Source organism: Belonocnema kinseyi, chromosome 1, assembly GCF_010883055.1.
Source record: "Belonocnema kinseyi isolate 2016_QV_RU_SX_M_011 chromosome 1, B_treatae_v1, whole genome shotgun sequence".
Lineage (NCBI taxonomy): Eukaryota > Metazoa > Arthropoda > Insecta > Hymenoptera > Cynipidae > Belonocnema > Belonocnema kinseyi.
Genome location: NC_046657.1, coordinates 16193578 through 16210199, shown reverse-complemented (window position 1 = coordinate 16210199; position 16622 = coordinate 16193578). Strand labels below are relative to the sequence as shown.

The 16622-nt window shown below is 30.6% G+C and overlaps 1 protein-coding gene across 9 annotated transcripts in view; it reads right to left on the bottom strand.

Annotated features, from left to right (window-relative positions):
• The window catches only part of LOC117171515 (CUGBP Elav-like family member 2), a 979205-nt gene that overhangs the window by 625326 nt on the left and 337257 nt on the right, over positions 1 to 16622 (bottom strand). The window lies entirely within an intron of this gene.

The window sequence follows — 16622 nt, the reverse complement described above, 5'->3', positions numbered from 1 at the left end:
TGATGGCGGTGAAATATGGGCGGGTAGGTGAAGAGAGAGGAATTATAAGAGGGTTGGGGTGGGAAAGTAGAAGATCATAAAACTAGGGAAGTAGAAGATGGATATAAGGGAGAGGGGGTAAGGAATAGAGAAGTTCTGAGAAGGCATGGGTAAGGATAAAGCAAGTAGAAGGATAGGGACAAAATTATCAGGAGTGGGGGAAGTGAAGTATGGTAGGGTAAGTGAGTGAATAGGGAATAAGAATAGTGGAGGGCAAATGAATTAGAAGTAGGGAAGTATGGGAGAAAATTAGGACAGGTGAAGTGTGAGGTTGATGGTGGTAGGATAGGATAGGATAGAAAGAAGTTTTGATAAAGGTGGGAGTGAGAGAATAAGGGGGGAATTTGGTATCAATCTACTACAATCACTTTATTTTGTAAGTTGAAAAAATATATGAGTTAAAAATAGCAGATACTTTATTATAAATAGGTTAGGAAACCATTTTCTTTTAGGGACGTGTGACCTACTTTGACTCATTTTTATACTACTAGCGACAAACATGATTCGAAGCTAATTTAGACTGCATCATCCATAAGAAAATCCAAATATTTTTACCGACTGAAGGTAATGAATATTTCGGCCTTACCGAGGTCGGTAATAGAAGTTCCTACCCTATCATCAGCCGATAATGTCGTCTGTTAAGAAGTGACCAGTCGCTGACTTACTCTCGTTCAGCTTAGAACAAAACGTACTGTCCTAGATATACTACTGTACTGTCGTACTGTCTAATGTACTGTCGTACTGTCTACTGTACCCGTACTGTCCTATATCTACTACTATCAGTGGCAAATAATTGGACAATAGGATCAGTTTTTTATAAAAAATAAAAAAATAAATAGTTTCAAGAATAAATTAAATCGTATCAAAAAAAGTAAAGTATCCGGCGCTAAATAAATCGCACTTGGATAGCTGTTAAACTTTCAAGTTTTCAATCAGAAGACTTTAATAAGTCGCCCAGTTTTATATTTTAAGAAGTTATCAAAGTTAAATCGAGCTACGTTTGTTAGTTTTTAGAACAAAATGTTCCGATCTCATATTATTGTATTCTATTGAAGAAATAAAACTGATACACTTCGAAATGTACACCAGCTTGAATCTGAGATATAATGAATTTAAAAAAGGAAATAAAAAAAGCTTCACACTAGAAAAGTATTCAAGCAGTAAAGGAGAAAAATAAATAAAAAGATATTGGCCGTTGAATCCGTTTGCCAGACGAGGCTTTCGTAACAGAACACTTAAGAAATTGGCAATTCGTGCTTCGTATCATAAATAATGTTACTGGGTTTCGTTATGTTTCTTCTCAATGTTTCCATCTATTTACGAAATAAAAAATATTTACTGTTTAGCCTATTTTTAGCTACAGGTACCGCTTCTTTAGAGTCAACAACACAGTACCTAAGCCTAAATAAAATTACTATATTATGAGGAAATAATTATTTGTCAAGTTGATTAAAAATAAGTGTAATGATTTCAAACTTGAGAGTTCCCAAAAATAGAAATTAATATCACTGAAAACTCATAAAGTTGAAAAATTTTTAACTATAAATCTCTTGAATTTGAACTTAGAAATACGTAATTGCATTGAAAAGAAAATGGAGAAATTTTCACAAAAAAGATTAATTTATTATATTATTATACTTAGCAGCGAAAATCCGAACATTTTGTAGGACTGGAAGAATAATTGACAAATAAAACAATAAGTCTTTAAGCAAAAATGGGAAATTCACATTTTAAGTTTAAAAAAATTAAGTTAGAACCATAAACTGAAAAGTTAAATTTTTAGTAAGAAAATCAATTTGCGAAAAAAATAGTGTGCCCGCGGCTCGCCAGTTTGAGCGCCCCTAGCTCTTTTGGCTTTAACGAACACATTTTCATCACATGTCTCGTGAGAAAGAAAGGTTAAAAACAAATCTTCAGATTTAATTTTAAAAAATGTTGTTATCAAACATTTTCTTGTACCATGTGTCTTTTTGTCAAAAAATTTAAATTGTCTATTTGTAATATCATTTTTCGCAATTGAAACAAAAACTACGTGTCTTATAAAAAAATGATTCTTAACCAGTTTGTAGCTTTTTTTGGCAGAATGATTTTCATCAATTTTTTTTTTTGTTACTTCAGTGTTTGTCCAGAAATTTTATTTTTTTATTCTTAATCTTGTTTTTTTTACGAAAAAAACAAAAACCACGGGTGAAATCAAAAAGCGATTATTAACAAATTTGTGAATCTTCTATATGTGCAAAATTTTCTTATGAATTCATCCTTTCTAGTATCATGCATAGTTTGACTGATAAATGGAATTTTGTATTTTTCTTTATTTTTCGTTCGATAAAAATGTGAATTTTCGATTTTTGAAGCAAATTTAAAAGAAAATTCGTTAGAATAAACTGGCACAGACGAATTATCCAGAAAATAGTCCAGTTTTTAACGAGAGATAAATTTAGATCTAAAGTGAAAATTTTTCAACAAATTAAGATTTTTAGTCAAGAAAGGAAAAACAGTTCATCCAGATCGTTAAATTTTAAGCCATAATACGAATTTTCAAATGAAAATATAAATCTTCAAAAAAAAAAAAAATGGAAAATTTACATTTTCAGTAAAAAAATATAATTTACAATCCCCCAAAAAAAACGAATATTTAACAAAAACTCAACAACTTTAACATATAATATTTTATAAAAGGAATAAAAGAATTTCAAATTAAAATTAAGCAATTTCAAATGTATTATCCTTGCCAGTTATTTGGAGTGCTTACAAAAATTCCATGAGTTTTGCAAAATTTTTATTTAAAAAATCTATGACAAATTTACCTATTTAATAAAATCCTTTTTTTAGGGTTTCGTAGCCCTTGAAAGAAACCCTTATTGATTCAGTTTAGTGACCGTCGTACTTTTTTGAAGGAGAGGAAGTAAGGGAAATGATGGGATTGAAAGTGAGGGAAAAAGGGGGGTTTGAAAGTAGGGTGAGTAAAGGAAAATAAATGGAGGAGCAGTAAGGGAAGTGTCATGATGTAAATTAGACGAAGTGAGGAGCAATTAGGGGAGGAGTAATGAGAGAAGTGAGGGGGAGTGAGTGGTAGGAAAGAGAGAGTAAATTAGAGGAGAGTAATTTGTGGGGAAGTGAGTAGAGGATAAGTGAGGGGAATTGAGTGAAGGGAAAGTAAGGAAAATTAAAGGAAGTTACAAGAGGGGAAGTAAGGGCAGGAAAAGTAGTGGAAGTAAGACGAAATAAGGAGGAATGTAAGGAGGGGAAGAAGTGGATATTAAATAAAATGAGGCGAGAGTATAGAAAGTGAGAAAAAATTATGAGAGGGAAGCTGGGAGAAGTGAGTGTAAGTGAGGGGGAGCAGGGGAAATGAGGGTGAGTAGGGAGGATTGAGAGTGGCCTAGGGAAGCTAGGAGAGTGGAAAGTAGAAGAGAAAGTGGTGGAAGGTGGTAGCGAAGTGGGTGGCGAAGGGTGAAGTGTGTAGAGATAAATAAGGAGAATGTAGTGGAAGTACTTTGACTAAATTTGTTAAAATAATTTCCACTTGAATCTTCTCTACTAATTTAAGTAATCTTTTAAACAGACTTTAGAGAATACAACATTAAAGCGTTAATAAATTTGCTTCGAGTGAAGTCTCGCTTTGAAAGGTAACACTTGTTTTCCCAAGTTTTTTTTAGAGGTAGTGCCTGCTTTTAAAAGAACAGATGTGTTTTTGCTCCATTGAACGACGGACTCTGCACCAGTCTTTTTAATTTCATCGTCCTTACAAGCGTTATATTACACGAAGCGCAATATGTTTACAAAGTGGCGTAAGAACTCTCGACTAAATTGTTCCAAGGCTTGCTTTGGGAAAAACTGGGTCAGATCTGATGCTCAGCAGCATTTAATAAAAGGAAATTTTGCTTCAGCAGGACGCCCGGCGCTCGTTGTGCGCAAATTATGCGAAGACCGAAGCTTTTTTAGCGAACACTCACAACCCTGCCTGAGTGCCTTCATCACTAGACAACCTGTCTTTTAAAATTTTTCTAAAAGGAATATGTAAAATCTATTTAAACAAGTGTCTTGCGAATAAATACTTTTTTGTTTTAGTTGAATAATTTTTGTTGTTGTAATGAGCACTTTAAACAGGATGGCTGAAAAAACTTGAGCGTTTCTTAACTTAGTTGCTCTTAACTTGAAAGCTCTTTGACTCACCAGTTTTAAGACTTGAAAGCTGCTGAATTTGGCAATACATAATAAACTATATCCTGCAATACATGTTTGAAAAAAATTAAATATATTCTATGAACCAATCTATCTATCAGAGTGACAGCTAGGTATTGGTTGGTTCAAAATCTTCGATCGAACTTGAGATGTTCTAAAAAGCGTTATTAAAATGTGTTCAAGAGGAGCATCGCGTCGGTTGTCGAGGGAGAGAAGACGTTATGAATATTAAGCGGATGCGAGATGCAGGTTGTACGGCGACGGATACGCCACCGCAAAATTGATTCTCGTAAAACGACAAAGTCGTCGTTCACTCGACTCTTTGCGCCCTTCTTGCTTTGACAATGTTACCTTCTGCCATGGTAAAAAATGAGTCAGCTGAATAATGAAAACAGGTTAAATTAAAAAGAAACTTGTTCAAATATTGACGCTGCCTCAAAATAAAATGCGATTTTCCTCAAGCATCTCAAGAGAATATTTAATTCATATGAATTTTAATTTCATTTTTAGGAGTGATGGTTTAATCAAAGGCAAACTTGAGCGAATAAACTTATCAGATCTTTTTTATTTTGATTGACTAATTAATAAATTAAAAAATATACTTTAAAAACAGAAAACGATTAAAAATACTAAAAATATTTGTAAACAAGACACTAATCTCGCAGGTTTGGTTAGTGCCGTTAATATTGTCTGCCGCGCCGATACGCACGATAACGTCGCATCGATCAATCGATTTCAAATTTCAATTCGAATTCGCTTCTTCTAATAAATATTAATAAAATCAAAAATAGTATCTTATAAACAGACGCTGCCCAAAATAAGCATTGATAATTCTTTTCATTCCACCTTATTAGCCAGCAGTTTAACGAAATATTTTCATTTTTAAGACTTAAAAACATTTGTTGGTACCAGCGAAAATATTTTGCCGAATTGCTGGTACTGGGCCAATGACAAAAGATGTACTGTAATGGAATTTGAATAAATTTCTCAAGTAATACTAGCATTCAAATCTAGTATCGGAAACGGCCCCAAAAATTGTTTCATATCTTGGGAATATAAATAATTTATAAATTTGCTGGCACGGAGTCACTAACACACTGTTTGCTTGGTGCCGTGTATTGTTTGTTGCCGGTACGCGCTAGATACCTAGCAACGATCAATCGATTTTAAATTCAAATTTAAAAAGGCCTGTTCTAATAAATACTAATTTAAATAATAATGGTTTCTCGTAAACAGACGCTAAAAAAATAGACATTGATAACTCTTCTGATTCCATCTAACATGATACACTTTCACAAATATACAAAACTAATCGTAAAAGTCCAGTGCAGAAGACGTCATATTATTGTAAATGAAATTTAAGAACAACTTGATAATCCAAGCATTTCATTACAGGGTGGCCGTTTTAATCGAAAAAATAAATTCCCGGTCATTTCCCAGTTCGCAAACATTTTTCACGGTCAATAAAATTTCAACTCTTAAGCTTAATATTTTTCTATTTGAGATAATAAATAATAAACTAGAAACTAAAGCACTCAAAATCGAACTATTGAATTTTGAACTTTTAAAATTGAAGTTGAAAAGTTTTTTAATTAAAAAATGTGGTATACAAATGCTCAATAATTTACACGTGTAAAATATTACCACTTTACAATTGAACAATTATACTTAAATTACTTAAAATACTTAATTAAACATTAAAAAATTAAATGAAAAATTTAAGATACCAAATTTAAAATTTACAACTTTTATAAACTGTAGAGTTTAAAGATTCAGATTCAGTTCAAAAGACATAAATCCATGTTATCATTTGCAATGCTTTAAATTAAAAAAATCAATCATTGAATTTCAAAACTTTCAAAATATATGTTATTCAGGAATTTTAAGCTACAAACTTTAAACATTGAAAAATTGACATTTTTTTAAACTGAAGACTTCTTAAATTAAAAGTTAAATTATTTTTAATTTAAATAGTTTAAGCATACTTAAAAAGCTTCAAAATTTTATCTCAAAATCTTGAGAAATCTAGATTGTTGATTGATGTAAAAATAGACCTTTTTTGTCTAAAAACTCATCTTTTTGGTTAAAAATTTAAAAACTAGGTTTTCGGGTTAAACCGCTTTGTTAAAAATTAAACAAATTCTTTCTTTCTTAAAAATTCAACTTTTGATTGTGAATTCTTGAATTTTATTTACATTTCCTCCTTTTTGACAGTAAATTACTCTGTTTATTTAAAAATTCAACTTTATGATTCAGAATTCTTAAAACTTGTTAAAAATTCTGTTTTGGTAGTCAATTAATCCTTTTGTTTAAAAAATCATCTTTTTAGTTAAAATTCAAGTTTTTTATTGAAAATTCTTGAATTTCGTTCAAAATTCGTGTTTCTCAGAAGAAAATTTTAATTCTTGTTTAAAAATGCACCTATTTTAGTTGAAAATTCATCTTTTTGGTTGAGAAGCCTTGAATTTGTAGATATTCATTTTTTTCGATAGAACATTAACATTTTTGTTTAAAAATCCATTTTTTGTTTAAAAATTAACAACTAGGACTTAATTTGAAACTGATTTCTTAAAAATTTAAGAAAAATTCTTTCTGAAAAATTCAACTTTTTGGTTGAGAATTCTTGAATTTTATTGAAAATCTCGTTTTTTTGAGAGTGAATAAATCATTTTGTTTGAAAATTCTTCTTTTTTAGTTTGAAATTCAATTTTTTAATTCAGAATTCTCGAATTTTGTATAAAATTCGTTTTCTTTTTTGGTAAAAAATTTAACCAGAATTTAATTTTAAACTGCTTTTTTCAATTAAAAAAATCTTTCTTTCTAAAAAATTCAACTTTTTGGTTGAGAATTCTTGAATTTTATTGAAAATATCGTCTTTTTTGGGAGTGAATAAATCTTTTTGTCTAAAAATTCTTCTTTTTTAGTTTGAGATTAAACTTTTTTAGTTCAGAATTCTTGGATTTTTTAAAAAATTCGTTTTTTTTTGGTAGAAAATAATTCTATTTGTTTAAAACTTCATATTTTTGGTTAAAAATTTAACAACTTTGTTTTAAAGTTGAACCACTTTTAAAAAATGCATTTTTTCATTGACGATTCATAATTTTAGTTAAAAATTCATTTCTTTGCTTGGAAATTGAACTGTTTCGTTAAAATTTTTTTTTTGTTGTTGTTGAAAAATTACTATTGAAATTTTACCTATTCCATTTAAAAAAATCTTAATTCTTACTTTCTAAAAAATTTAACTTTTTGGTTGAGAATTCTTGAATTCTATTGAAAATATCGTCATTTTTGGGAGTGAATACATCTTTTCGTCTAAAAATTCTTCTTTTTTAGTTTGAGATTCAACTTTTTAATTCAGAATTCTTGGATTTTGTTAAAAATTCGTTTTTTTTTGTTGGTAAAAAATAATTCTATTTATTTAAAACTTAACTTCATCTTTTTGGTTAAAAATGTAACAACTTAGTTTTAAAGTTGAACTACTTTTTAAAACATGCATTTTTTCATTGACTATTCATGATTCCATAGTCGAAAGCAGATCGTAGCTTCCCATAGAGTGATAGAAAAGTGAAACAGACACGTTGGAGAGATCTGTTCACATTATTGGATGTAAACATTCCTAGCGATAAAGTTACATCGAGCGTGCCGAATTCGAGTGTAGCTCGTTTATGGCTTTTAGCATTTATTTAATTTTCAAACATTGTAATTACTTAAAAAAATTTCATAAATGGCTCTTCTTTAAATAATACGTTTAATTTATTATGTTGCGTCGTAGATTTACAAGCACTGTTAATTATTTAAATAACTTAAATTTAAAAATAAATAGTTCGAATTTTGTATACAAGTGAATTTGTTCACGGAGTCAACTCACTCTTTTCTATGTTGCTTTACAAAGGAACTATTAATTATTTTAACCATTTTAATTAACAAATTAAGAGCTTACCCTTTTTACTACAAGTAAATTTGTTTATGGAGTCAAATAGCAATGTCTATCCGATGACTCTTTTCTATGGTGCTTTGAAAATTGACAAGAACTATTAATTATTTAAACAATTTAAATTGAAAAATTAAGAATTTGCCCTTTTTCTACAAGTAAATTTGTTTACGGAGTCAAATAACAATGTCTATCCGATAACTCTTTTCTATGTTGCTTTTCAAATTTACGAGAACTAATAATTATTTAAACAATTTTAATTACAAAGTTTAGCCTTTACCTTACGAATTAATTTGTTTTCGAAGTCAACTAAGAATGTCTATCCGACGACTCTTTTGTGGGTTGCTTTGCAAATTTACAAGCACTATTAAATACTTAAACAATTTTTATTTAAAAATTAGGAGTTTGCCCTTTTTCCTACAAGTAAATTTGTTTACAGAGTCAACTGAAAATGTCTATTCTATGGCTCTTTTCTATGTTGCTTTTCAAATGTGCGAGAACTATTAATTGCTTAAACAATTTTAATGATCTTTATTTAGCCTTTATCCTAACAATTAATTTGTTTGCGAAGTCAACTAAGAATGTCTATCCTATGACTCTTTTTTATGTTGCTTTGTAAATTTATAAGAACTATTAATTATTTAAAGAATTTTAATTAAAAAATTAAGAGTTTTGCCTTTATCATACGAATCAGTTTGTTTACGGAGTCAACTAAGAATGTCTATCCGATGACTCTTTTCTATATTGCTTTGCAAATTTACAAGAAGTATTAATTATTTAAACAATTTCAATTAAAAAATTTAAAGCTTTGGCCTTTTTTCTATAAGTAAATTTGTTTGCGAAGTCAACTAAGAATGTCTATCCTATGACTCTTTTCTATGTTGCTTTGTAAATTTACAAGAACTAATGATTATTTATACAATTTTAATTAAAAAATTAAGAGTTTACCCTTTTTTCTACAAGTAAATTTAGTTACGAAGTCAACTAAGAATGCCTATCCGATGAATATTTCTATATTGCTTTGCAAATTGACAAGAACTATTAATTATTTAAACAATTTTAATTGAAAAATTAGGAGTTTGCACTTCTTTCTAAAAGAAAATTGGTTTTTAGTGTTAACGAAGAAAGCAAGTTGAAATATGTGGAAGCTGCTTGAGTTAAAAAAAATTAAATGAAGTTCTTACAGCTAGAAAGTTTTAAAAAACGCTTCTGAAGTTCTCTCAAATCGGAAAAATGTCTTGAAAGATGAGATAATCAAATGTAATAGTACTCTTGAACGCTCTTCGAGATAGAACCATTTCAATAATGACATCACCACAGCGTTGGCACGTCTGCTTGGAAATCGACTCGAACTAAGTAAATGGCCGTTTTTCCAACATCTTTTCAGGAAACTGGCGTCGTTTCTCATTTGGACGCATGAAAGCAGACGAAAGAAGAGTCTGGCTAGACAAGCGAAGAAGGAAAAGATAACTGAGTTGGAAAAATCACATTCCTATTATCGGAGAAAGGTGAAACGCGGGGTGGGTTTAAGCCTTTTGGAGAAGTGAAGCGGTAGGAAATAATATTTGTCCAGGGAATCTAGATTCTAGAACGACGAAAAGTCTGAATCGTTGCTATTATTATATGGGAAGATAGAAGAAAAAGGAGCTTTTTCTCATAATAAAGATATCGATCTCTATCTTCCCAGGCGAATTCCAGTATTAAGGAATTCTTGTTAATAACGAAAGGATTGCTGGATTGATTCCAATTTCCTATTTTGTTCGAAAACAACTTTAATTGGCTGTTACTAATTGGTTTAATAATTAAATTTTGGTACTTGTAAGCGTACAAAGGGGCAGTGCATACATGTAATAAACGCGAAACTTTAATGAAATTAGTTTTTTAACATTAAATGTATTAATAACAAAACGAATTTAGATTTGGAGATCTAGAATTACTAATTGAGATGACGGATGCAACAACTCGAGAAGCGCTCGAAACCGCGTAGAAGTATTGTCGAGCCGGGATGATCTATCGATAAAAAAAGCGGCAGAGTGTGTTGACTTCAACTCGCTGCCATTTCCACAATTTTTGACCAATTTTCTTCAAATTTTCAGAAAAACTTTTTCAAAGTCTAGTGAACAACTTTCTCGCGATAAGTTACTTCAACTAACATTTTTTTCGATGACCGTCCCACTGGTCTAAGTTGGCAAAACGTGGTTTTCGTTCGCAATCAATTTGTTATTAAACAAAAACAAACATATTAGCTTTTTAAACAAAGTGCGTTGTTTAAAGGCATCGCTTAAATATTGAGAATACACCATACAAATTTCAAGCATTTTTATCAACAATCGCGAGTTGTGTTTTACAAAACATCAATTTTTGATCGGAAAATTTCCTAAGATTTTATTGTTTATCTTAAGTAATAATAATGGAAAGAAAAAGTTTCATAAGAAAAATTTTTCGGCCGCGTCAAGCTAAATACGAATGTATTTTTTTTTACGTTTCGGCCACTTTTTTTCTCGATCGATTTTCCCGGCTGGACAATACTTCTACGCGGTTTCGAGCGCTTGTCGAGTTGTTGCATTCGTCACCTCAATTATTAATTTTTCTGCTGAAAAATTCAACAACTTGGTAGAAAATACGAACATTTGGTCGAAAATTACACTACTTTGTTAGGAATTTATTTTTTTTTAATTGAAGATTTCTAATTTTTGTTACAAACTTCGGGTGAAAATTAATTTTTCACACTAAAAACTTAAAATTCTATTTTTTAATGAAAAATTATTATTCTCAGTTGAAAATTTAACTATTTGTTTAATGATGCAATTATTTTGTTGAAAATTTTTATTTTTTAGTTCAATGCAAAATTCATCTTGTTAGGTTGAAAATTTATCATTTTAGTTGAAAATTCCACTGTTTGAATAAAACTTGATGTATTTCATTGAAAGCTTATCTTGTATAGTAGAAAATTCATTTTGTTAGTTTGAAAATCTAACTATTCGGTCAAAAATGTATTCATTTAGTTAAACATTAAAATTTTTGGAAAAAGCTTGTCTTTTAAGCGTGAAACTTGACCATTTTCGTCTATAAATTATAAAAATTTCTCTGTGTATATCGTGACACAGTATTTCCCCTATTCCCATCTTGCCTGCCTTTTCTCGAATTTTACTTATGGTCATGGGACGAGTGGGTCACGTGACCAGATACCTACCTTACCAACACTTTTTTATTTCCTAACTTATTTTCACACTAGACGCCACATCGAGTTGAAAATTAGGGAAAATAAATAAGAAGAATTAAGAAAACTTTTGTTTGGTCGTAAACTTTAATAATTATGAAAAAAGCAAAAAAAAAATTGTTTTTTAAATCGAAAATCCATGGTATTGCATTTGAAAATTCAATTGCTTTGTACAAAATTCGAGTTTTTTAAATAAATTGAACTGTTTTTAATATAAACCTACAATATTTTTCGGTTGAATATTTTGTTGAAATATAATTTTACTTTCTGGACTGAAAAATATTTTATGCTTGAAAAATGAGACAATTTGTTGAAAATTCAATTATTTTCGTAGATAAATAAAATTTGTGTTTGAAAATAAACTATTTGCTTTTTCATTGAGAATTCATATTTCTTCGAAACTCAACTACTTGGTCAAAAATATCACCTTTTTTGTAGCAAGTTTATCTATGTTGTTTAAAGTGAGATATATTTTCAAAATGAAGTTTTTGATTTTCAAATACAGAATCAATTTATGTTTAGGATTGAGTTTTTTAATTTGAATTCTTAGAGAATTCTTCGCTGTCAACTATACAAAATTAACAAATAATTTTAAGGAATACACCAAACTCTCGATATCAGTCACTCCGTTTTCGGCCTTCCTAGAACTGCTGGCTCACGCAGTTCCCAGGGGAGTAGGTCGAGAGCGGTTGCTATGTCACACACATCCACACACACACACACACACTCAAATTAGAAACGAGTCAGGCGGCTCTCACTTTTTACGTCTCAATCCCCCTGGAACCAGTCTAAGGCTATTTGAAGGCAAACCCCGACACCTGACTGAAAGCGAGATTTTGGTGTATTTAAAATTAATATTACCGAAAATAATCACTTCCAAAGCTTCTGGTTTTCTAATGTATTGAAATTCTGTTCATGATTTCAAGCAAATGAATCGAACCTCATAAATAAGGTGGGAAATGGACAGAAGGGTCACATTTTTTGCTTATAGGTATCCTCAAGAATTTTCGGCACTTAAGTGTGAAAATTAGCTTTAACACTGAACATCTCGCTAAGTTAAAAATTTCATAACTGGAAAGCTTCTAAAGTCGAGGACTTTATAACTTCAAAGCTTACAAAGTTAAAAGCCTTGTAACTTGAAAGCTTCCAAATGCGAGACTTTGATGTGGCGACCACCTTCCTAGCTATTTTTAATAATTATTTCCAGATATTTCTGGTTATAGTCCTGGAGAAAAGTATTGAATATTTCGAGCCGGCACTCATTTAATTTCTTATACTTTCTGCCGGTCTCTCTGTGTCACGTATTTCATTTCATGTTTTTCTTCGATAGTGTAAGCAAATGATATCGCCGGAGAGTTTTCAAAGGCTTTGAGATATGCGAATCGGTACGGGTACATGCCCTGTTGCCATGCCAGGCCCAGGGCGACGAGGAATTCGTCATCGAAACCTCAGTTCGTTTCCGTCTCTCAAACTATGTGAACCTCGCTCCCATTATTCTTGATTAAAAGTGTTTTTAGTTATTTAAACTTCAGAGTTTAATTATTTATGCGCCTTATTCCCCCTCAAAGAAGTTGAGAGCTTTATAACTTGAAAGCTCTGGAAGTAGAGAACTTTAACCTGGAAAGCATCAAAATCCGAAAACTGGACTACTTCAAAGCTTCTCAAATGGTGAACCTAATGACTAGAAAGCTTTAAAGTAGAGCGCTTTGTAACTTGGTACTTCTAAATTTTATGTTTTCATATCTTAATATACTCTAGCCTTTCTTAAACAAAAGAATTGGAAACATGATAAGTTTTCTTTTAACCATTTTCCTCGAAAGAATCTTATCTAAGCTGATACCGCTGAAGGGAATTTGTTCCTTGCTCGAACTAAACAGTTCGCGAGGTAAAGAAACCTTCACTCGAGTAACGAAACTTTCACTATTAAATACTAATTTGGCCAGGAGTCTCGGGAGTATTGGGATTCGTTCCGGAATGGAAACAGGAACAACGATCCCTCCATCTGTTAAAAAAGCCAATCTCGAGAGCATTCGCAATCTGATATTTTTTAATTGAAAAACATTACATTTTTTATACCTTGGTTTAATCAAATCGTAATTCCCAGTTTTGTGAGTGTTAAAGTTTGAAAGGTTCCAAATTGATTAAATTAAATGACAATGAATTATGTGTCTACCAGACGGATTATTATAAATTTTCAGTCATTTTCTGTTCTTCTTTTGATCAACTTTCGTTTTTCCGGTCTGATAATTATACTTCTTTTTGAAATTTCCATCTTCTAACACAAAATTGTTATCATTCTGTTGGAAAATGATTTGTTACATTTAAGAAGTATAGCTGTTTTCAAAGATTTCCTGTTCCAAATGAGAATCATAATTTTTTTAAGGTTTCTCGTTAAAAGTAAAAATTTTAATTCTTTTGGAAAAGTCACTGTTCCAAAATAGAATTATAATTGTTTCAGAAAATTTCTGTTTCTATGTCAGAATGTTCTCTTTGAAAAGTCCCTGTTCGAAATGAGAACCACCATTTTTTCGAAAGTTTCCGATTCCAAGTCAAAATTAAAAATCTTTTGAAAATTCACTGTTCCAAGTCATAATTATACTTCTTTTTTAAATTCAGGTATAACTCAGAATGATGATTTTGTTGAAAAAATTCCTTGCACAAATTTAGAACTATAATAAGTCTTTCATAAAATTTCCTTTTTAAAATTAAAGGTACAGATATCTCTTTCAAAATGCCTTGTTCCAAATAATAATTGCCGTCGTTATGTTTTCATTTTAAAGCTATAAAAATTATTTTTTGTAACAGTAATAATTTATGAATGTAACAAATGTTATTTCCCTGCATTCACAAAGTTAATTAAGTTTACTAAGTAATTGCAGCTTTAAAGAAAGTTAAGAGCGAGTTACAATGTGAGGTAACATGAGGGGATTTGATAAAAAATTGTCATTAAAAAAATTCATTCATCCCATATTTCATGCCTATTGCATGAATATGCTGTGGCACTCACCCTCGACAGTAAATTTTCATCAAAAGCAATTCGTCGCACACAAAAATCGCCTATTAGGGTCGCAGTCTCGCAATAAAAATCTACCATTTTATAAAAAAACTCCATTGTTTTAAGTTAAAAAACCTTTAAAAAATTATTTACCTGAGAGGATTCCCAGACAGAAACTTTTTCAATTTTCTCTTTGAATTAATTTTTTAAAATAAACCTTCGAAAAGGCTTAAACGCTTCTAGATTGTGTTTCCAAATGTACATAAAATCAAAATTTTGTTTCATATTTTTTTGAAAACTTGCAAGTTTTAAAATTTAAAAAAAATCAAGGATTTTTAACAAAATAGTTGAATCCTCGAACAAAAACATTGTTTTTAAACCAGTTGCATTCATAACCAAACAGATTTAATTGTAACCAAAAGAGACGAATTTTGTACAAAATAGTTTAATGTTAAAAAAAAATTAAAAACTATTAATATAAAACACAAAAATTAATTTTTAACAAATCACAGTTGAATTAAAATAGAACAAACAACTTTTTAACCAAATAGTTCTATCTTTAACCAAAAAAGATTTAATTCCAACCAGAAATTGCATTTTTAATCAAAAAGATTAAATTTATACCAAGAGAATCTAGAATCTCTAACCAGGCCTTTCTCGAAGCCCCAATTGCAATGAGAAATTTTCTGCACAGGATATACAATATACTATTTTTAACGAATTAATGAATAATTGCTTCTATATTGTTTCCCTATCACCTTCACATTAATTTTTTATTAACGATAATCTCTATGCAGGCCCTTTACAGAAGCGCAATTGCAAATGGGTCTAAATGGAGGCTTTTCGTTTCGGAATATACTATAGCCCTTTTTTCAACAAATTACTGAAAGATTACTCATATATTATTGTCCTAAAACTGCCAGCGGGATAATTCTGGTTTAAAACCAAAATCAATAATCAGGCCCTTGTAAAAGCCCTTTTCAAAATTTGAGATTTTCTGCAGAGGATATACGATGTCCTCTTTTCCACCAAATTGATACAAGATAATTCTAATATTATTGCCCTATTACGGCTACATTACGTTAATTTTTTCTGAAACTCGAATCTCTATTTAGGTCCTTATTAGAACCCCATAGAAAATGGGACTAAAAGGGATCTTTTCTGCACAGAATATTCAATATACCCTTTTCAAACAAATTACTTAGAGATACCTTCTAAATTGTTGCTCCATTACCGCCATATTACTTTTTTTCAAATTAGAATCTCTAACCTGGCCCTTGTCAAAGCCTCAATTAAATAGGGGTTGAATGAGTCATTTTTTGCCCAGAATATACGATATCCCCTTCTCCATAAAATCTAAAATAGTGAACTTCCTGCACATACCCTTTTCCAACTAGAATGTTCTTTTAGGTCCTAATTAGAGCCCCATTTAACATTGAGCTAAATAGCACATTTTCTGCACAAAATATACGATATACCCTTTTAAAAAATTAAAGAAAAATTACTCCTATATTATTGCAATATTCTCTAAATATCTATTTGGGTTGGTTTTATTTACGAAAATTAATTGAGAAATCATACAGTTATTATTGCTATGAACAATAATAGTTTAAATTTTAATTACCAGCACCGAAATATAATTGTAGAAAATCCTTCAAAGAATAAAATGAGACCTTGATCATTAGGATAAAATAAAAATTTTAACTTTTCATTAAACTGTAACAGCTTTACAGAACTAGCCAGGCCCTCTCCATTTTCCCCGACGAGCGTCCGATTAGAAATAGGGAAATCTATACAAGGCCCTACTAAACCCCGATCGGAATTTCTACATAGGAGGGTATACGATATACCCTTTTACAACAAATTAATGAAAAATTCCTCCTATATTGTTGTCCTATTACTGCAACATTACCTTAATTTTTTTGTTTGAAACTAGAATCTCTAACCAGACCCTTGTTGAATCTCCATATAAAATTAGCCTAAATGGGCCATTTTTTACACGGGATATAAAATAACGCCTTTTCCAACAAATTCATCACTAACTCGCCAACGTTTGCTCTCTGCAATTTCAGATTTCACTGAATTTCGATGAGAGCCCATTTGAAGGGAACGATTAAGCCCCACCCCTCAAAATAATTTGTAGAAAGGGGACCGGGAACACGTCGCCGATTTCCCTACGGACCTAGGGGTTCTCGGTTTTTCGCGACTCACATGCACATCCGTTTCGGAGGCGTGATGTAGGAGAGATGCTT